Here is a 23,418-nt window from a genome sequence, read left to right on the forward strand (position 1 = left end):
CAGGGGCTAGATCACAGGCCACAGAGGACCTTGTAAATATGGTAAAGAGTGCAAATTTTAGGGACTGCCCTGGTAGTCCAGTGGTTAAGACTGTGCTTCCACTGCAGAGGGCATGAGTGTGGGGCAACTAAGATCCCGTCCAAAAATAAAAGAATGTATATTTTATTCTAAGGGTAGTAGGTGTTTAAACAGGTATGTGATATAGTCTGGGTTATTGTTATAAGACCAGATACTGAAAAACTTTCAGAGGAAAATATACGAAGAACACTCTTTGACATAAGTTGCAGCAAAATCTTTTTGGATCCATCTCCTAGAGAAATAACAATAAAAACAAAAATAAATGGGACCTAAGTAAACTTATTGGAGAAGGCAATGGCACCCCACTCCAGTACTCTTGCCTGGAAATCCCATGGATGTAGGAGCCTGGTAGGCTGCAGTCCATGGGGTCGCGAAGAGTCGGACACGACTGAGCAACTTCACTTTCACTTTTCATTTTCATGCACTGGAGCAGGCAATGGCAACCCACTCCAGTGTTCTTGCCTGGAGAATCCCAGGGATGGGGGAGCCTGGTGGGCTGCCGTCTATGGGGTCACACAGAGTCGGACACAACTGAAGCGACTTAGCAGCAGCAGCAGTGTATAACACAGGGAACTCCACTCAATATTCTGTAATAACCTACCTGGGGAAAGAATCTAAAAAAGAATGGATAGATGTGTAACTGGATCACTTTGCTGTATATCTGAAACTAACATAACATTGTAAATACACTATATTCCAAATTAAAGCAAAGTTTAATTAAGAATAAACCTGGTTTACGTTTTGAAAGATATTCTCAGGCTGCTACGTTCCCCAGCAGGGAACATGGGCGGTATCATAGTGCTGCAAAACAGATGGTGGTGGCTTGGACAGGGTGGCGGCAGGGGGACGTAGAGGAGAGTAGAGGACATTTGCTATGTTCTGGAGACAGAGCCAGCTCAATCTGTTCTTTGGATGTGGGGAGAAAGAGAAGAATTGAGGTAGGTTGCCAGGTTTTTAACTTAAACAACTAGCTGCAGGGAAGAGTCACACAGTTAGAAGGGAAAGATGAGGGAAGAGGTGGGAAGGAAGGAGCCTTATGGGGAAAGGATGGAAAAGCCACAGTTTGGTTTTGAGGTACTTTTCGCTCACTTGTGAAGCAATACGAAGAATGCAAGTTGAACTAAGCACAGCATTACCTAGAATGGGCCTCCTCACCAGCAAGTCTAAGGAGCATTTACGTAAAAGACAAATGCTATCAAGGTTTCCCTGGTGGCTCAGTGGTAAAGAATTGGCCTGTAATGCAGGAGATGCAGGTTCAATCCCTGGGTCAGGAAGATTTCCTGGAGAAGGAATCGGCAACCCACTACAACTGTCTTGCCTGGGAAATCCCTTGGACAGAGGAGCCTGGCAGGCTGCAGTCCACGGGGTTGCAAAAGTGTCAGACACGACTTAGCAACTAAATCACCACTGTAAAATGCTATCAAGATGCAGAAGCAGGAATGGGGGAGGCTCCTTGGGGCATTTTTTGTTACATATGCTCTTGGTGTCACAGAAGCGCATTGTGTAGTGGTCTTATCTGCATAATAATTCTGTCTTGGTTATCAGGTATCAATAATGAGTTGTTCAGTGGTACTCTTGGACTCAACTGCCTCCAAGGAGCTTATAGAAAAGGAAGGAGCAGTGTTACTTGTCAGGATGGGGAGTCAATTGGCATCCAGTCTCTGGGGCCAGGATGGTCTTGGCACAAGAACAAATGTCCAGTCCAAAATTTCTGTACTTTGGGAAAATTTATTTAAAATTGCTGCCTCTCTCTTTCTTCATCTTTATTTTATTTTTGGAGGTGGGGGAGCCATGCTGCCTGGCTTGCAGAATCGTAGTTCCCTGACCAAGGATTGAACCTACATCCCCTCCACAGTGGAGTCTTAACCACTGGACCACCAGGGAAGTCCCTCTTTCTTTCTTCATCCTTAAAATGAAGACATTAGATGAAACCATTTCTGAGGTTAGAGACAGCTTCCTTATTCAGTGACTCACAAGATAAATGAGCAATAGTGGTGTAAGTAGGCTTTAAGGGACTTGGTGGGAGGTTGTGGTGGCCACGACAATGCACTGCTCAGCTTTCTGGCAGCGGGGCGCTTGCAGGACTGAGAGCCAGAGCTGCTAACATTCTGGATCACAGCCCCTCTTCCCACTGGCTGCTTCTAGTCAATGACTGAGCAAAGATGAGGGACTAACGTGGGCCCACTCCTGCAAGATGCAAACTCCTTTCATGATCACTTTTTTTCCAAGTCTCCATCCCTTACATTTGTTTAAAAACCACTATTGAGGTATGATTGACATATTAAAAAGTTACATAGAGACTTCCCTGGAGGTCCAATGGTTAAGACTTTGCCTTCCAATGCAGGGGGTGTGGGTTCAATCCCTGGCTAGGGATTTAAGATCCCACATGCCTCATGGCCAAAAAACCAAAGCATAAAACAGAAACAAGATTGTTAAAAATTCAATAAAGACTTTAAAAACAATCCACATCAGAAGAAAATTGGAAAAAAAAAGCTGCATATATCGAAGTTATAGAACTTGATGAGTTTGGAGGTAAGTACATACCTGTGACACTACACCACAATCTATGCCCAATAATAACTATCACCTCCATAATTTTCCTTTTTATTATTATTTTGTGATGTAAACACCTAACATAAAATCTAGTCTTTTGGCAAAATTTTAATCCCTTATAGCTCAGTTGGTATGGACTCCACCTACAATGCAGGAGACCCTGGTTCAATTCCTGGCCTGGAAAGATCCACTGGCGAAGGGATAGGCTACCCACTCCAGTATTCTTGGGCTTCCCTGGTGGCTCAGCTGGTAAAAAATCTGCCTGTAATGTGGGAGACCTGGGTTCAATCCCTGGGTTGGGAAGATCCCCTGGAGAAGGGAAAGGCTACCCACTCCAGTATTCTGGCCTGGAGGATTCCGTAGACTGTATAGTCCACGGGGTTGCACAGAGTGGGACACGATTGAGCAACTTTCACTTTCACCTAAGTGTCCATGTGTTAGTCGCTCAGTTGTGTCCAATTCTTTGCAATCCCATGCACTGTAGCCCACCAGGCTCCTCTCTGTACATGGAATTCTCCAGTTTTCAATTCTTCCAGTTTTCAATTATAGTTGTAGTATATCAAAATTCATTTTTCATTCATCCAACAAATATTCACTGAGCCTCCGCCATGTGCCACACACTGAGATCACAGGGACAGGGAAGACAAAGACCCGCTCATGATGGAATGAAAGTCTACTGCTTCCTGTAAGGAGGCAGACGTGAGCACATCTGGGGATCACAAAACCCCACCTCCCTCCCTAATACTCCAGTGGAGACAGCCTCTCGTGTTCAACTGTTTACGTCTCACTTGGTCTCCCCGTCTCAACTGACGGAAACTCCATCCTTCCAGTTGCTCGTTAGTGTCAGCCACACGTTGCAGCTACATCAGTGTGAGTCTGATGTTCCAGAATCAGATTCCATCTCCTCCCTTTTACTGTTGCTTGGCTGAGCCACCATAAACTCCTGCTGAGGTTTCTGTAATAACCTCTCAGTGAGTCTCCTCAATTCTACCCCTGCCCCCACCTATAATTTATTCTGAACCCAGAAACCCCCGTGATCCTTTTAAAAGAAATTAGAACACATCACTCTCTACTCAAAGCCATGTGATGACTCCTCATTTCACTCAGAATAAAAATCGAATCTGTGGAGGGGGCTAGTTGACTACCCACCGTCACCCGCACCTCCTCCCTTACTTGTCCTCACTCATACTGGCTTTCAACATACCAGGCCCACTCCTGCCAAGGGTCTTTGTACCAACATCTGGAATGCTCTTTCCCCAGTTATCTGTAAGGCTCGCTCTTCAAGTTTTTCTAGATGGCTCCTTCTCAGTGAGACCTACTCTGACCACACTAAAACATTGTTTTAAACAACTTTAACAATATTTATTTATTAATTTGGCTGTGATGGGTCTTAATTGTGATGTGAGAGACCTTCGTTGCTGTGTGCAGCTTCTCTAGCTGCTCCATGGCATGTTAATTCTTAATTCCCTGACCAGGGATCAAACCTGTGTCCCCTGCAATGGAAGGCAGATTCTTAACTACTGGACCACCAGAGAATTCCCTAAAACATTTTAAAAAATATTTATTTTTGTTTATTTATTTGGCTGTGCCAGGTCTTAGCTGTGGTGCAAAGGATCTTTCGTCATGACATGCAGGATCTAGTTCCCTGACCGGGGATCAAACCCATGTCTCTTGCACTGGAGCATGAAGCCTTAGCCACTGGATCACCAGGTAAGTTCCCATACTAAAACATTTGAAAACAGCTTACCCCTTGGCACTCCAGATTCCCTTATCTCTTTTTCTACTTTTTCTTTTTCCAAAGCACTTATCAGCATTTATTATACTATATAATTATATGCTTTATTTACTGTTGATGGTGGTTTTTTTTCCCCACCAGAATGTAAGATGCACAAAGGTAGCTATTGTTGTCTATTTTGTTTACATGGTTGGTATTCAGTGAATATTTTCCGAGTGAAGACAATCCTGCCTTGAAGACAGGGAGATGAGATTGCTCCCTGGACCATAAGCGCCTTGAGGATAGGGCCATGTTGGAGTCAGTGTGCTATTCAGAGTGGAGACAATGAATACTTGTTGAATCTCATTAGTTGAATTGAGCCAGAGACAAAACTAGGCATCTCCTTAGGATGGTCCTGAAGGAACTGACCATTTATTGGCCCCTCTTACCACTTACTTGGTCGTGATACCTCCAGGAATCTGCTCATGCCTGTTTCTTTACCTGCCAGAATTTCACTCTTAAGAAAACCTTTACACCAGATCCCTCTGCTTTCTGACAGCACTGCCCCTGAACCTCTGTAGTCACATGTTAAGGGGAACAATGACCCAGAAAACAGGGATAGGGTCAGAAGTCTGAAAAGAGAAGGATATGTTCTGCATTGTTCCTTGGATCAGAGCTCGGACCAGTGGACTTCCCCAGTGGTCCGATGGCTAAGACTCCATGCTTCCACTGCAGGGGCCTGGGTTTGATCCCTGGTCAGGGAACTAGATCCCATGTATCACAACTAAAACCAGGTGCAGCTAAATAAATTAATTAAAAAAAATTTTTTTTAATTCTTAAAAAAAAAAATTGGGCCAACATGCTAAAACTGAAGGGAGACATATTATGTTTAGCATCAAGAAGCCTAAAGCCCTGATCGTGTAGAAGATGACTTCTTAAATTAGCAAGCATCTCTTTAAGGGAAATGTTTAAGCAGAGACTAGATGGGCTGGGAAGGCTCTCAGGCATATTGATACCCCAGGTCCAGTCTCCCTCAGAGATGTGGTGGTTCTGTGGCGCCGAGAGAGCATCAGATGTTTGTGACCTTAGGTAGTACATTTCTCTTTGTGAAGGACATATTACCAGTGTCTATTTTACTGTAATTCTTCTTTAAATTTATTTTTTGGCCAAGCCACATGGCACATGGGATCTTAACTCCCTGACCAGGGATTGAACCCATAGCCCCTGCATTGGAAGTATAGAGTCTTAACCCTCGGACCACCAGGGAAGTCCCCTCATCATCATCATGTAGCCACTCACTCCTATCCGACTCTTTGCGACCCCATGGACTGTAGCCCACCAGGCTCCTCTGTCCATGGGGATTCTCCAGGCAAGAACACTGGAATGGGGTGCCATGACCTCCTCCAGGGGATCTTCCTGACTCAGGGATTGGACCCAGGTCTCCCACATTGCAGGCAGAAGGGCAATGACTGTCTCCATATTTTACTGTAATTCTTGATTAAAAGTGCAAGTTTCCTGGCAGTAACTTACCAGCACCACAGTGTTTGCAAACACTGCCCTATCCACCCTCCCTAACCCAAGGTCAGGGCCATTTAACACCCTGGCCCAGTCTCGCTGCCTCGTGGCAGCTTGTACCCCAGAATCATAGACATACAGCTTGCTTACTTCCTATTTACTGCTCGACCAGTTGTGGTCTACAAAACGAACTTACCTCTTCTCTTCAGTTAACGACTGAACCTGGTGTCATTATTGAGTAGCCCTTTAAAGAGTATAATAATAAACTTGTTGGGAGAAAAAAAGTGAATCTCTTTCACACCTTTAACACTGATCCTGAGACTATAAAGCATTGTGTGATACCTAAAAGAGAACGTGGAAAGATCTGCAAGATAAAGGGAGAAAGAATATATTCAAATCATAGGACTTAGAGGTAGAATACAAGTTGCTCACTTTGGAAAAAAAGGACAATGAAGCCCAGGCTTCAGTGTTCTTGCTCAGGATCTTCTGAGCCTTAGTTCTCTGTGTTCCCACCACAGTTTATTTCTCTTTCTCCCTCCGCCTTCTACCTAGTTCCCCAGCCTCCAAAATTATATTCTCCCACACCCTTTTAAAGGGCATCCCTGGTGGCTCAGATGGTAAACAATCCACCTGCAATGCGGGAGACCCGGATTCGATCCCTGGGTTGGGAAGATCCCCTGGAGAAGAGAATGGCAACCCACTCCATATTCTAGCCTGGAGAATTCCATGGAGAAGTCCATGAGGTCACAAAGAGTCAGACACAACTGAGCAACTAACACTTTCACATTCTTTTAACAACAATCAAAGCATAAAGAAAAAGTTAACTGTTCAGAGAATCTTATTACAATGTTTAAATTAGATCCGTTTCAAGGTTCCCCTAAACTTGGGGTGCTGTTTCCCTATTAACCAACACCAGGGATTTTCCGAAGGCCATTGGGAGGCCTTAGTACTTGTGTAAGGCGCACATCTTGTGCACATGTGATAAGGTGCACATGTGAAAATGATAGTGCTCAGTCTCGCTGAAAAACTGAAAACAATGAAAAATTTTTGAAAATATTTTATAGTTGTAACACTAGCTGTGGACCTTTGGCATGTCACCTAGCCCCTGGGGAACTCAAATTTCCTCTTCTGTAAACCACAAGAACTCAAAGAATCATGGCCTAAGCCAGGTTCTCTGTGAAACGCAAACCTTATAGGGTTGTTGGGAGAATTAAATAAAAGAGCAATGTTCAGTTCAGTTCAGCCATCCAGTCATGTCTGACTTTTTGCAACCCCATGGACTGCAGCAAGCCAGGCTTCCCTGTCCATCACCAACTCCTGGAGTTTACTCAAGCTCATGTCCATTGAGTCAGTGACGTCATCCAACCATCTCATCCTTTGCCGTCCCCTTCTCCTCCCACCTTCAATCTTTCCCAGCATCAGGGTCTTTTCAAATGAGTCAGTTCTTTGCATCAGGTGGCCAAAGTAGTGGAGTTTCAGTTTCACCATCAGTCCTTCCAATGACTATACAGGACTGATCTCCTTTAGGATGGACTGGTTGGATCTCCTTGCAGTCCAAGGGACTCTCAAGAGTATTCTCCAACACCACAGTTCAAAAGCATCAATTCTTCGGCACTCAGCTTTCTTTATAGTCCAATTCTCACATCCATATATGACTACTGGAAAAATCATAGTTTTGACTAGACAGAACTTTGTTGGCAATATTCAGTTCAGTTCAGTCGCTCAGTTGTGTCTGACTCTTTGCAACCCATGAATCGCAGCACGCCAGGCCTCCCTGTCCATCACCAACTCCCTGAGTTCACCCAAACTCATGTGCATCGAGTCAGTGATGCCATCGAGCCATCTCATCCTCTGTCGTCCCCTTCTCCTCCTGCCCCCAATCCCTCCCAGAATCAGAGTCTTTTCCAATGAGTCAGCTCTTCGTATGAGGTGGCCAAAGTATTGGAGTTTCAGCCTCAGCATCAGTCCTTCCAAGCAACATTAATTAAATCAGTTCCTGCCAAGCACTGGACTAAGTGTTTTCCTATGCACTGTTTAAATCTCTACAACATCCCTAAGAATAAGATATTACTACATTTTTTACATATAATTTTTTGGCAACATTACATGACTTGGTAACCAAGGCCACCCAGCTAGTAGGGGGCTGCATGATTATCTCCTTGCCCTTGGTCGCTGTGGGTCATGAACATACTATAAAGGGTTATAGAAGTAGAGCTGCTATCTTTGAGGCTATGGAGGTTCCTAACTTTCTCCTCTTGTCTGCTCCTACTGTTTGAATTCCAATAAGGGTGAAACCAAGATCAAATAGTCGTCTAGGGCAAGCTGGGGGGTGGGGAGAGTCATAGAAATAGCAGACTGAGAGATCTGCGGGAGCAGGGCAGTCCTGCGCAGGATACTGTATCCTGCTGTGCAGGCAGTCAGGACTGGAGAGTTCACTGACCTGTTGGACACAAGCTTCTGCTTCTTTGTCTTTCTCTCTCTCTCTCTGGCTTCTTCTTTCTTTATTTATTTAACAACTTTTTAAGTTTTAAAATTAAAAATAGTTTTAAAAAATTGAAGTATAATTGATTCTTTTTTCTTTTAAAGAAAGAATTTTTTAAAAGGAAAAAAGAGGATGGGAAAGCAAGAGACTTTTATCAGCGAGCTGAGCCTCTAGATAAAATCTGTTTTAGTTTTCTTATTTGTAAAATCACTTAACGTCTGCAAGCCTTGATCTCCCCATCTGTAAAAATGAAAATATCTTGCTGATGGAATTGTAGTAAGCATAAAATGAAGTATGCGACAAGCACACAGACGCTTAACTAATGTTAGCAATAAACATAATAATGATATATCTAAACCTTGGTTCTCTCCATGAGTGCTCTATAAATACCGTCTTGGTATATTTATTGCTTTTTTCATTGGTGGTGGTGGTGGTGATTTAGTCGCTAAGTCGTGTTGACTTTCGATTCCGTGGACTGTAGCCTCACAGGCGCCTATGTCCAAGGCAAACGCGCAAACATATTGTAGTCAGTGTTAGAGCGCCCTCTGGTGGCTCTAATATCACAAGCAAAACCTACTATCCCGACCTTGGCCTCTAAGGGTCGGGACCGGAAGGCTCTGCCTTATTTGCTGTTGACCCGCTCCAGGCACCGAAAGGAGGGGAGCACAGCAGAATCCATGCTGCTACAGGTGCTCCCATTAGAAAACGGTACCATTAACGTGCAAAAATACTGCATCGTATGCCATACACCTGAAACTGACACAACATTGTAAACCACCAGGGAAGCCAACTATATTTAAGTTAAAAAAAAAAAAAAAAGTTACCATCTGCTCATAATGATTAAGAATAATTCCCTTAGTCTGAGTTTGAGCCTTATGACATTAGCTGCTATTCAGCCATTTATAATCTACAAAAATGTCGATTTCCTGTGACTGCACCTAATCATCCGAGAAGGCAATGGCACCCCACTCCAGTACTCTTGCTTGGAAAATCCCATGGATGGAGGAGCCTGGTAGGCTGTAGTCCATGGGGTCGCTAAGAGTCGGACACGACTGAGCGACTTCCCTTTCATTTTTCACTTTCATGCATTGGAGAAGGAAATGGCAACCCACTCCAATGTTCTTGCCTGGAGAATCCCAGGGACAGGGGAGCCTGGTGGGCTTCCGTCTGTGGGGTTGCACAGAGTCGGACATGACTGAAGCGACTTAGCAGCAGCAGCACCTAATCATTACTGCTAGATAGGGAGTGTGCAGATCAAGAAGCAACAGTTAGAACTGGACATGGAATAAGGGACTGGTTCTGAATTGGGTAAGGAGTACATCAAGGCTGTGAATTGCCACTCTGTTTATTTAACTTATATGCAGAATATCTCATGTGAAACGCTGGACGGGGTAACTCACAAGCTGGAATCAAGATTGCCAGCAGAAATATCAACACCCTCATATATGCAGATGAAACCACTTTAATGGCAGAAAGAGAAGAGGAACTAAAGAGCCTCTTTTCTTTTTTTCTTCCAAATATTTATTCAGCTGCACTGGATCTTAGTTGCACCATGTGGGATCTAGTTTCTGACCAGGGATCAACCCTAGCCCTCTACCTTGGGAGCTCAAAGTTTTAGCTGCTGGACCACCAGAGAAGTCCCTAAAGAGCCTCTTGATGAAGATGAAAGAGGAGAGTGAAAAAACTGGCTTAAAACTCAACATTCAAAAAAAAAAGATCATGGCATCCAGTCCCATCAGTTCAGTTCACTTCAGTCGCTCAGTCATGTCTGACTCTTTGCAACCCCACGGACTGCAGCATGCCAGGCTTCCCTGTCCATCACCAACTCCCGGGGCTTACTCAAACTTATGTCCATTGAGTCAGTGATGTCATAGAACCATCTCATCCTCTGTCATCCCCTTCTCCTCCTGCCCTCAATCTCTCCCAGCATCAGGGTCTTTTCAAATGAGTCGGTTCTTCGCATCAGGTGGCCAAAGTAGTGGAGTTTCAGCTTCAGCATCAGTCCTTCCAATGAACATTCAGGACTGATTTCCTTTAGGATTAACTGGCTGAATCTCCTTGCAGTCCAAAAGACTCTCAAGAGTCTTCTCCAACACCACAGTTCAAAAGCATCAATTCTTTGGCATTCAGCTTTCTTTAAAGTCCAGCTCTCACATCTATACACGACTACTGGAAAAATCATAGCTTTGACTAGACAGATCTTTGTTAGTAAAGTAATGTCTCTGCTTTTTAATATGCTGTCTAGGTTGGTCATAGCTTTTCCTTCAAAGAGCAATTGTCTTTTAATTTCATGGCTGCAGACACCATCTACAGTGATTTGGGAGCCCCCCAAAATAAAGTCTGTCACTGTTTCCATTGTTTCCCCATCTATTTGTCATGAAGTGATGGGACTGGATGCCATGATCTTAGTTTTCTGAATGTTGAGTTTTAAGCCAACTTTTTCACTCTCCTCTTTCACTTTCATCAAGAGGCTCTTTAGTTCTTCTTTGCTTTCTGCCATTACGGTAGTGTCATCTGCGTATCTGAGGTTATTGATATTTCTTCCAGCAATCTTGATTCCAGCTTGTGCTTCTTCCAGTCCAGATTTCTCATGATGTCCTCTGCATATAAGTTAAATAAGCAGGGTGACAATATACAGCCTTGATATACTCCTTTCCCAATAGTCCCATCACTTCGTGACAAATAGATGAGAAGAAGTGGAAGCAGTTACAGATTTTATTTTCTTGAGCTCCAAAATCGCTGCAGATGGTGAGTGCAGCCATGAAATTAAAAGACTCTTGCTCTTTGGGAAAAAAGCTATGACAAACCTCAACAGTGTATTAAAAATCAGAGACATCATTTTGCTGAGAAAAGTCCATATAGTCAAAGCTATGGTCTTTCTAGTAGTCATGTATGGATGTGAGAGTTGGACCACAAATAAGACTGAGCGCTGAAGAATTGATGCTTTCAAATTGTGGTGTTGGAGAAGACTCTTGAAAGTACCTTGGACTGCAAGAAGATCAAACCAGTCAATTCTAAAGGAAATCGATCCTGAATATTCAATGGGAAGACATTGTTCACCTGATGGGAAGAGCCGACTCATTGGAAAAGACCTGGATGCTGGGACAGATTGAGGGCGGGAGGAGAAGGGGCGACAGAGGATGACATGACTGGATGGCATCACCGACTCAGTGGATATGAGTTTGAGCAAACTCAGGGAGATAATGAAGGACAGGGAAACCTGGCGTGCTGCAGTCCATGGGGTCACAAAGAGTCAGATACAACTTAGTGACTGAACAACAGATGGGGAGTAATTCAAAACCAGAGTGTATCATTTAAAATGCTGAAAACAAAGGAAATAAGACACAGCAACTTGAAGAATGGTGTTGTGGCCTGTGGAAGCTAGAGCTGAAAGAGGAACAGACAACCTCTCCTCAGCGATTTTAATGATGGGCTGTTTTACTGAAGCCCTAAAAATTTTCTAGCATCGTTCATACTTAAATCCCATCCTTACCTGCATCAGAAGCACAGGTGGTGGTGGGCTGCTGTACCCTACTTTTCTGCTAGTTCACACTCAGACCTTCCATTTCTTCCCTTACTTTGGGAAAAGATATACTTTCAGAGCCTCGAGGGGACAAGCGGCTGTGAAGCCTACATCTTCTGTGTAACCCTTCTGAGAATGACCAGCTATCAGGGGTAGGAGATCACAGAATCACTACCTCTCTGAGTCCTGACTTGACTAATTACAATTTTGGAAAACTGGAAGAGGTTCAGCCGTTCCATCATTTCCCCAAGTCACTCACCAAATCTCAAACTTTTATTCAGTCTCCTGCACATTGTATCGTGTTCAAAATTTGTTGGTGGTGTTTTTTAAAGGCTTAGTCCCTTAAGATTTGGTGAGTAAGATAGAAAAATGATTGTGTGGTTGGGTCTATTCCATCCACCATCTTTCAAAGCCCTCAGCGTATCAAAAAGCAGTTGCAAGATAAGAGTGAGTGAGAAAAAAATTGTATTGGTTCTGGGTCAAATTCTATAGCTTCTAGGTAATTTTGCTTGAAATAATTTTCTTAAGGGTCTCCACAGAATTGAAACCATTCTGAAGTTTATCCCTCTAGCAGTGGCCAAAAATTATAGCATCAGCTGACACACACTTCCAAAAGGTTAATATCCTGAGAGATTGTCAGAACTGAGAATCCTGTAAAGGACTTTGAAACCATCGTATTGATCGTTTAGCAGGTTTAAAACCCCTGAGAGGGAATTCCCTGGAAGTCCAGTGGTTGTTAAGACTTATGTCTTCCAATGCAGGGAGTACCAGTTCGATCCCCGGTCAGGGAACTAAGATCTCACATGCCTCACAGCCAAAAACAAAACAAAACAAAACAAAAACAATATTGCAACAAATTCAATAAGAACTTTTAAAATGGTCCACATAAAAAAACCTTAAAAAAAAAAAAAAACAACTCATGAGAAAAGCTAAATATAGTATCAAACCCCAATTCAAATCACAGGAATAGACTGGTTAGGTAGAATTTTAAAACAATGTATTATATTGGATATGCCTTATGAAAAGAAAAAATATTCAAAATTGAATTTAATTCTCATCACCTCCTGTGAAGTATACATTATCCCCTAGATGTATATGCAGGAAATGATATGCTAGGGTGGTATTCCCAGTTGGGGGGCATTCTTACTTTAATATAGAGAAATTTTATACTTAGCCTGTTGGGAAGCCATTTTTCACATCTTCTGCTTTGGCTCTATCCAGCAAACCAATTTGGAACTCCCCAGAACATCAACTTTTAAATCTTAAATTCTACAGTTTAAAAATAAGTGAACTAGGGACTTCCCTAGCGGTCCAGTGGTTAAGACTTTACCTTCCAGTGCTGAGGTGCAGCTTTGATCCCTGGTTGGGGAGCTAAGATCTCACATGCTTTATGGCCAAAAACCCAAAAAATACAAAACAGAAACAATATTGCAACAAATTCAATAAAGACTTTAAAAATGGTCCCCCCCAAAAGAATTTTAATTAAAATCAAATATCAAATTGCTTTATAATTATGTAAAGCTTTTAGAGCCAAGTAGGATTGCTCAGTGTTACTTTTGAAAAATGTATATAAGAAGTGTATGATTTATTCAGCATTGGTAGTTCAGGTACCTTTTAAGAGACTTCCTAAAGAATTTGTTTAAACCTTACACTTGAACTCTACTTTTTTTTTTTTTTCAAGCCGAACAAGTATGTATTTGTTCTCCCTAGAGCCTCTCACAATACCTCTATTATTCTCTCTGCTCACTCCAAAGTCATCCTATTAAATTACAAACTGCCTCCCTAATCCAAGCTTTTCTTTTGGAGATGAAGGCATTTTCTGAAATTAGTTTTAAAGCTGGTACAACTCTGCAGGAACTCCAATCGACTCCCGTTGTAAAAGTCCCATCAGTCCCTAGTTAAAATGAAGCCATCAGTTTGCCAGACAAGCTATTATTCATGCCCTTTACTGACTCCCCATTCATTCCTTATGCCCCTGCCAAGTGTAATTAAACTGAATAGAAATTTAACAGATGTGAGAGCCACACACGCTGAACAAACTCACCACAGCAGCTATGACTGCTCTGATCAAGAGTTAACTTTGTTAGGGGAAAAGTAAGTGGCAAAAATCACCTATCTGTTCTTTTGTGCTCAGCATTGGTCAGGGGGCTGTACAGAATCCGTCTCTTGGCCCCAGACTGAATAATGACTTCAGACACATGTAAAGGAAAGATGTATATCGTTGCCTGATTTCAGTAATCCTATTCAGACATGAAAATGAGCTCCCAGAAATCAACAAGACACTCGAGGATCATTTAATGCCACTGCCCACAACTTTCTGGGGTGGGGAGGAAAGACGATTTTTAAAGAAAAGTCTTGAAAGGTCAGGAGAGAAGATGCTAGAAACAGTCAAGGTAGCAGAGGAGTAGGCTTCACTGCTGGGGGTACCCCCATTCTTCTGGAAATCTCAACAAACCAGGGAAAACAGTGAGGAGGAAGGTCTGCCAGAAACCAGGCTGAGGACCTATCAAAAGTAGATCTTGACCAACTATTTGGAGATCCTGGCTTTAACAGAACCAGTAAAAAAATGATGGATTCCTGAATAGAGTGTTCATGCTGAGGCTGTTTATCAGATATAGAGACAACCAACACACTCGTTCAAAGTTCAAGTCCCATTGTCAGTTGGCAGTGAGTACGCCTGTCAGCCAGACCTCATCCTAAACGTGGACTAACAATGGTACAGATTGACACCTTGCATCTTTCCCAAAATCTGTTGCATAAACTATTAGCACATTCTATCCTATTATTTCTAGGATCACAACCCACAGTTAAACTTCTGATGCAACAGAAGAAAGGAGTCATGGCAAAGGATAAACACGAGTTAGCACTTGTGAAGACACACAGGTAAGCCATGGGGGTAAGGAGCCCATTCTGTTGGCATTCAAGTGATGGCACAATCCCCAGTTTGAAACACTGTAAGCACTGTGTAGCACCTACCTGAGGGTTGTTTTGGCTTGAGTGTCTTACTTCACAAATGGGCATACCACTTGGTAATTTCCCATTTTGTGGATAATCCAGATGTACCAGGTCTTGGCAGTAAGAATGGCATATGTATTTACCCTCTGAAAGAGAAAGTGCAGGAGGTTCTTGGTTAGAGGTATGTGAATCTCTGTCCATCTGATGGGCACAGGGAAATTGAAGCCTCCAAACCAAAACCCAGTATCTGATGTGGAGTAATGGAGACATGTGTTTGTGTAGGGCCTATTCATAGCGGTATGCTGAGCCACTTATAAAAACCTGGCCTTTGCTGAAATCCAAACATGATACCAGTGAATACATTTTACAAAGACAGATTAGACCACTATCAATGTCATTTTCACAATTTAAAAATTGAGATAAAATTCCCATAATATAATTCACCACTTATGGCTTAAATAATTAAATATATATATAATAAGACATGACACCGTAAAACTCATAGAAGAGAACAAAAGCAAAACATTCTCTGAAAATAGGCAAAACATAAATTGTAGCAATGTTTTCTTAGTTTAGTCTCCCAAGGCAATAGAAATAAAAGCAGAAATAAACAAATGGAACCTAATCAAACTTACCAGTTTATGCACAGCAAAGGAAACCATCAACAAAATGAAAAGACAATCTACTGACTCAGAAAATATTTGCAAATGATGTCAGTAGACAAGGGCTTAATTTCCAAAATATACAAATAGCTCATAAAATCCAACAACAAAAAACAAACAACCCAACCAAAAACTGGGCAGATCTAAAGAGACATTTCTCCAAAGAAGACATGGAGATGGCCATTGCAAACCAGAACTACAATGAGGTGTCACCTCACACAGGTCAGAATGGCCATCAGTAAAAGTCTAGTCTCCAGATAATAAATGCTGGAGAGGTTGTGGAGAAAAAGGAACACTTTTCTTACTTTCTGATACTGTTGGTGGGAATGTAAATCAGTGCAGGCACTACAGAGAGCAATATGGAAGTTCCTCAAAAAACTAAGAACAGAGTTGCCATATGATCCAGCAATCTCACTCCTGGGCATATGCCCAGATACAGCTCTAATTTGAAAAGATACATGCACCCCTATGTTTATAGCAGCACTATCTACAATAACCAAGAAATGGTTTAGGTTATTTCTAAACGTCCACTGATGGATGAATGGATAAAGAAAATGTGGTATAAAAATACATGGAATATAACTCAGTCATAAAAAAATAATGAAATGATGCCATTTGCAGCAACATGGTTGGATCTAGAGATGATCACACTAAGCCAAGTAAGTGAGAAACAGAAAGACAAATACCATATTGTATCATTTATATCTGGAATCTAAAATACAATACAAATGAACATATGTACAAAAGAGAAACAGACCTACATACATAGAGAACCCACGCGTGGTGGCCAGTGGAGGAGGGGGTGAGGCAGGGAAGGGCCGGGAGTCTGGGGTTAGCAGACACAAGCTGTTATGTATAGCATGGATGAACAAGGTCCTACTGTGTAGCAGAGGGGACTGTATTCAACATCCTGTGACACACTATTGATATAGTGGGAAAGAGTGTGAAAAAGAATATATAACAGAATCACTTTGCAAACACTCTGCTGGGTTTGCTGTAACACAACATTGTAAATGAACTATATGTTGATTAAAATTCACCATTTTAAAGAGTAGAGAGTTCAGGGAATTTCATGGAGTTCCAGGGGTTACACTTGGTGCTTTAAATGCTGAGGGCCCACGTTCAATCCCTGGTCAGGGAATTATGATCCCATAAGCTGCATGGTGTGGCCAAAAAAATAAATACAAATTAAAAAATAAAATTAAATGATTTTTAGTATAACCATAACATTGCACAGTAGTCACTATTATCTAATTCCAGAACATTTCCGTCATCCCAAGAACAAGTCCTCTACCTGTTAGCAGCCACTGCCCATTTCCTTCTTCCTCTAGCCCCTGGAAATCACTAATCTACTTTCTGTTCCTACAGATTTGTCTATTTTGGACATTTTGTTTTGACAGGATCATATAACACGTGGCCTTTTGTGTCTAGCTCCTTTCAAGGTCTATGCATATTGTAGCACATATCAGAAGATACCTTATTGTTGAAAATTTCACGGGCTGGAAGCGCCACATTTTATCTATTCATCCCCTGATGGACATTGGATTGTTTCCATTCCTAGGAGAGGAATTGCTGGGATATATGGTAGTTCTGTATAAGTTTCTGAGAAACTCCTAAACTGTTTTCCAATGTAAATCTCTCTAAAAGGTCTCTTTCAGCCAGATCACAACACATCGATAAGAACTTCTATAACTCTACTCACCAGCTAATAGCCTTCTCTAAACAGTAGTCTAGTAATGAAACCCATTCAAGAAGCATCTTACACTATGAAATACTTAAGGGGCCTTATTATGAAGTAACTTTCTCTGTGAAAGTGGTGTCCAGGCAAGAAGAACCTGGAGGAAAACACTGAGTGGGGCTCTACAGGTAGTTCTTCTTCTAGCCAAGGATACAGCAGCCTGCATCATCATTATAAAAAATGTTTTGTGTGCTGATGCCAGGATTAAACCTACTGGAGGGTAACAGGGACCTAGCTTTCTTAATGGCATCCAGAGGTGACCTAGAAGCCACAGTCTCTACAGTCAGAGTCAACTAATCTGCAGGGACTTACTCTGCATGCTTGTCTACATCCTTATAGCCGTGCAACAAATATTCATGCCTACTTCATTCCCCAGGCCTGTTGGGCAGTTCAATACGCAGTCATAGAGGGCCCGTCTCGGCCTTCGGTGTGAGAAACGGATAAGAAATGAACTACGCGACACAGTGTGGCAAATGCAACAAGAGTAAGGCGTGGGGGCTCAGGATAGACGCCTAAGTCAGCCTTTGAGAGCCAGGGAAAGCTCCCAGAGGAGGTGCTACTTGAGGTGATGTGGCCTACAAATTAGGCAGCTGGCACTGGAGGAGGTGAGAGAGAACAACTCAAGCAGAAGCAGCATCATATCTGTGCAAGTCATGCAAGCTGGACAGAGACAGTGCTGCTGGCCCTGGGACTACTTTTAGGAAAGCTGCGAGGTAGGATGAATTCAGGAGCAGGAGATCCTGAAAAACCAAACCAAAGGAAAACAACAGAAATATTTTAAAGGACAAGTGTGATAAAATCAGGTCTATATTGTTAAAAAAAAAATCCTTCTGGTAGGAGTATGGAGACTGGAAGGGGAACTGGCAGGATTAAAGAAAGGAGATGGATTAAAAACCCAGACCATCAATTTATATAATTCCTATGGTGACATCTTTACACTGTTTTGAACTCACTCTGCTGTCATTAAAAATAAAGAGAGAGAGAGAGAGGAAATTGAACGTATGTCTCTAATGCATGCAGGGTAAGTAATATATTTATTTATTATTGTATACATAAATTACTGCATTAATACATTACATATACAATAAAATGTATAAAATAGAAAAATTTAAGGATAATACTGAAGAACGTCTGTTATCTTCTCAGTCTCTAGTGGCTCATCTTGCACACTGGCAGGTACTCATGGTATTGCCTAGATGCCTGTCTTGGCCTCCCTCTGGCCACGCTCTCCCCATGGAACTCCCAGGACACGCCCACCTAGAGCCAACATGGCCAGCTTCTGGGTATCACTCGCTGGGTACCCAGGACTCAGAGTTTCTCTGCCTAAATGGTCTCCAGCCTGCTCCCAGGGCCCATGCAGTCTTCTTGCCTGGGTCCTCCTTCAACAGGAGATGCCAGTCAGGAGCAGTAGTGTTGATTGGGGTTGGACAGGGGCCCTTGTGCAAGGCCTTTTGTGCACAGGACAGAACGGAGGGCTAAAGAGGAGGAGGGGTGGGCTGCAGACCGAGGTCGCAGATTTTAGGAGCGTGAGAACTGGCCTGTGAGCTGACTCTGTTTTGGAGACTGCTGTGCTACAGAAATGAACTCACTGTAAGGAAGCTGGCTCTGTCATCACCCAGTGAGAACCAGAGAACATATTCAGCTAGAAAATTGGCACACACATGGTGCTGGTGAGAATGCTGAGAATTTGATACTTTCTAGCAGTGTTGGCAGGAGTCTGAACTGAAACCGCCTTTTTGGGGAGGCAATTTGTGAACATATATATCAAAAATCTTCAGACTGGACTAACATTTTCACCCAATAACACTGCTTCTAAGAACTTACCCTAAGGAAATAATCATGATGTGAGGAAAGACTTATGATGCAGGATCTTCACTGTAATGGTAGAAATGCGGAAGCAATGGGAAGTCAGTTACTACATTACATCCATGTGATGGAATACTGTGACATGATCAACAAGTGATGTTGGAGAATAACATTCATTGGCATGAGAAACTGTTAAATGATACGGTCAAATGACTAAGGAGAATCTGTTATGATTCAGTGTTTAAAATATATATGCATAGAAAAAAGGTAAGGCTATATGTCAATTACCAATTATAGGGGTTTATTTTTTATTTGTGCTTTTTTACATTTTATACAGAGTTCATCTAATTCTTTTTGTAATCAGAAACAAATTACTTATAATATTCATAATGGTGAGAGTTTCATAACGGTAAGAAATGGCATTGTTCTGAACTAAAAGGGATGAAGATGGAAAGTCAGATTTTAGAGATGCCTAAAGGTTAGTCTCATGGTATAAACTGTGTTCTCCCCAAATTCCTTTGTTGAAGACCTAACCTTATATCTCAGAATATGATTATATTTGGAGATAATGCCTTTAAAGAAGTAATTAAGATAAAATGAGGTTAAATGGGTGGACTCTGATGCAATATGACTGGTGTTCTTATAAGAAAAGTATATGAAGGCTTCCCTGGTGGTTCAGCGGTGAAGAATCTGCCTGCCAATGCCGGAGACCTGGGTTTGATCCCTGACCTGGGAAGATCCCACATGTCGAGTAGCAACTAAACCCGTGCACCAGAACGACTGAGTCTGTGCTCCAGAGCCCGGGAACCGCAATTATTGAGCCCACACGTGCAGCTACTGAAGCCTGCGGACTCTAGAGCCTATGCTCCACAAGAGAAGCCACCGTAATGACAAGCCCAAGCCCTGCCACCAACAGTAGCCCCTGCTCGCTGAAAAAAGCCCATTCAGCAACAAAGACCCAGCACAGCCAAAGATAAATATACAATTTTAAAAAAAAAGTGTATTAGGACACAGGCCACACAGAGCCCAAGGAGCAACCACGTGAGGACAGAGAGAAGGCGTCCACCTGCTAGCCGAAAGTAGAGGCCTCCGAGAAACCAGACCTGCCAACACCTTGATCTCAGACTTTCAGCCTCCAGAACCGTAAGACAATCAAGTCCTGGTGTTTAAGCCACCCAGTCTCTGGTGTTTCGTTACGGCAGCCCTAGCGAACAATGCAGCTAGTCCTGTCAGGGTGTTGATTCAGAGAAAGAGGACTGACTCTAAGATGAGTCCTTCAGGTCATGTCTGCCACAGGGTAAGGATGCTGGTAGAAAAGATGAATGGCTGAGCTCTAGGCAGTTTGAGATCCAGGTGCCAGTGGATTATGAAGGAGGATGTCCAGCTGGTAGCTGGGTGAGTGAGTCTGCAGTTCAGGAGGGAGCGCTGAGACGGGGTCAGAGATGGGGAGTCACTTATCTTATTCAGATGTATGGCAAGGTCTGGGTTATGGCTGAGAGCCATCTGAGAGGGAGAGTAGCCTACTGGAAAGAGTGTAGTTTGTTGGTTAGACCGTTTGGATTTGAACTCTGCCTCTGCCTCTTACTTACTGTAAAGCTCTAAACAAATTATTAGCCTACTCTGAAGCTCAAGTGACCCTCTGTGAGCAGAGGGCATCTTGGAGCCTCACCATGCTCCCATGAGCCTTCAAATGATGTAGCATGTTAAGTCCAAGAATCCTCTTGAATAGGAGCTCACACAAAGTGGCAGCTATCCCTACCATAGTAAGAACTAGGATGAGGAAAGCTCACTGATGCTGAAGGGGGTGCTGTGAGGAAGACTGAGAAGTAAAATCCTAAGAGGCAAGAGGAGAAAGATGCAAGGGTGTGGAAAAGGAAGTCAAGACAGCAGAAAGTTTCAGGAAAACAGCTGGTCAGGCCTGGCACATGTCACAGAGAAGCCAACAAGACAAGTTTGGAGCATAGAGCAGAGATGCACTCCAATCCCTTATTCCATGGTTTTCCTTCCCAAGGTGTGCACCATCTTATTTTTTTAAAGAGCTCCATAGGTCTCCTTTCTTATCTGGGAACTGGACTGATACTGCTATTATTTATATGTGTTGATGTTCTAATAAACCCAATATAGGCCAATTGAATTAGAGAGATGTGTGATAGTCAAATATTCTACAAGCTATTCAAGGTTTACTAAGGATATTAGGAAACATACTCTCTTTTGATGTATTTTTGTCCCTCATTCATAATTAATTTCAATCTCTTTCACTGTAATGTCAAGCCTACAGCAGGCCCACTATTTCCTTTTATGAAAAGCATACTTCAAAAAAGAGAAAGCAAAACCCAATTTGGGAAAGTTTTATCTACTTCTTGTAAACAAAGTTTTAATGGGATGGGGATACTTTTATGAGGAAGCACTGTTTTACAAGACTAAAAGGAACTTTGGAAGGCTATCTACCAAATTTCATCTATACTAAAGGCACTTTTTAAAACCATGTAAACATCTCTGAAGTGAACTGTCTTACAATGAATGATGTATCATCTAATTGACAACATTTTCCTTTCCTTTTTTAAAGGTGTGTTTTTTTTTTTTAAATCAGTTTAAATTTGTTTACTTACTGACTGCTCCACTTGGCATGTGGGATTTAGTTCCCTGACCAGGGATTGAGCCCATGACCCCTGCAGTGGAAGCACGGAGTCTTAACCACTGGACCACCAGGGAAGTCCAGCATTTTCCTTTCTTTGTGGTTCATAAAGCATCACAATCGATAGTGTCTTAGATATGATCAAACACGACAATGATTTGCCTGAGGACCAGGCAAGCAATTCTAGAAACACAACCACTTATTGGTTTTGTAAGAACCTCTACACAATAGTAATGATACGGTCGTGTGGCAGACACACAGCCCTGGCAACATTTTCCATTGCTTAGCATTAAGACCAGCATCTTGCTACTCACGCCAAGAAACAAGACAGCTGATGGCTTAAAACCAGGTAGAATTCCTCTCTGGGTCCATGCCAGCCCCTGTCACCTTCTCACTCCAAATACACGCAGGAACACATAGCAGCGCCGCCTCCTGCTCCCCCACAGCCTTGCAGAGGCCTTTATAGCCTCAGGACGGGCACTCTATCCATCACTGGCAAGAGAAAAGTGGGAGGTACCCCTCTTTTACTTATTCTCTGTTAAACCCTCATTTCGATTTTGTTGCCAATGAAGATCTACCGACAGCTGAAGCTATTAGAAACTCTCCTGATCATACCGGTGCCCCTATCACCAGATAGCTTCCATCACCCCGTCTACACCGTGAGCCCAAAGGCAATTTCTGTTGCTCCTCAAGAAAGATTTGGGAGCCGAGGACTAACCCCTGGAGGTCCTTGAATCCTTTTAGGAAGAATCTAGCCAGCAAAACACATGTCTTTGATATTTATAACTGGTCAAAATAATGCTGGAGTTACTGTTCCATCTGTTATGGAAAATTAAACCTCTGAGCTGTCCTGTAATAGAAAGAAGCTGCAGGGCTTTGCTGTCACCACCCTTTGTTTAACTCATGCAACATTTGAAAGCACATTGGTCTACAAGAAAATAAAGCTTACTTGTGAGCTGGCTTATAAAAGAACTCAGATGACAAGAAACCCAAACAGCAGTCCCCGTTGAAGCTTTTATCCCCAGCCCTGAAGGCCAGCTGGGTCCTTCTGTAACATCAAAGGCACGAACAACTGAACCAATGTCAAGACAGTCCTCCCAGTGGCCCGGGTGCCGTCAGATAGTCAGAAGCCAGGGGAACCTACCGGGTATGTGGGTTTTCTTCACCCGAAAGTTGATTTTGCCTGAGAGCTTATAAATCGCAGTTCCCATCTCCAAGCCCTGGCTCCGTGTGCAGCAGAGAGACAGCTGAGGATGACAGGCTGAGTGGGCCAGCTCCCGCTGACCTATGTGACTCAGAGCCCACCAGGCGGCCAGGCCTCCTTCCACTCCCTGGCTTCGTGTATTTTTCCAACTGGCCACCAGCGTGCTCAGCAGCCCTGTTCGTCAGGGCTGTCAAACTCTCACAGCCAGGTCTATAAATCAGGCCAGGAGAGCGCAAGGGTTTCCTAGTCCACAGTCTTATCTGGAGATGCCTGTATTGTCGTTAGGAAGGCCTCTGGACACAGAGGTGATGATCGAGGTGAGCTGTGTGGCTTTTGGCAATTTATTTAACCTCTCTGTGCCTCCATTATGTCTTCTGTAAGATAGTCCCCACTGCACTGACTTTTGATAAGGACTTAAAGGACTTCCAGGGTGGTCCAGCAGTTAAGATTCCCCCCCTTCAAATATAAGGGGCATGGGTTCAATCCCTGGTTGGGGAACTAAGATCCCACATGCAGAGTGGTGTAGCAAAACAAGAAAAAACTGCTTAGAATG

The sequence above is a fragment of the Bos grunniens genome, chromosome 5 (assembly GCF_055505025.1).
Source record: "Bos grunniens cultivar Pamir isolate PY7600 chromosome 5, Bosgru_T2T1.0, whole genome shotgun sequence".
In the NCBI taxonomy this organism is placed as follows: Eukaryota; Metazoa; Chordata; class Mammalia; order Artiodactyla; family Bovidae; genus Bos; species Bos grunniens.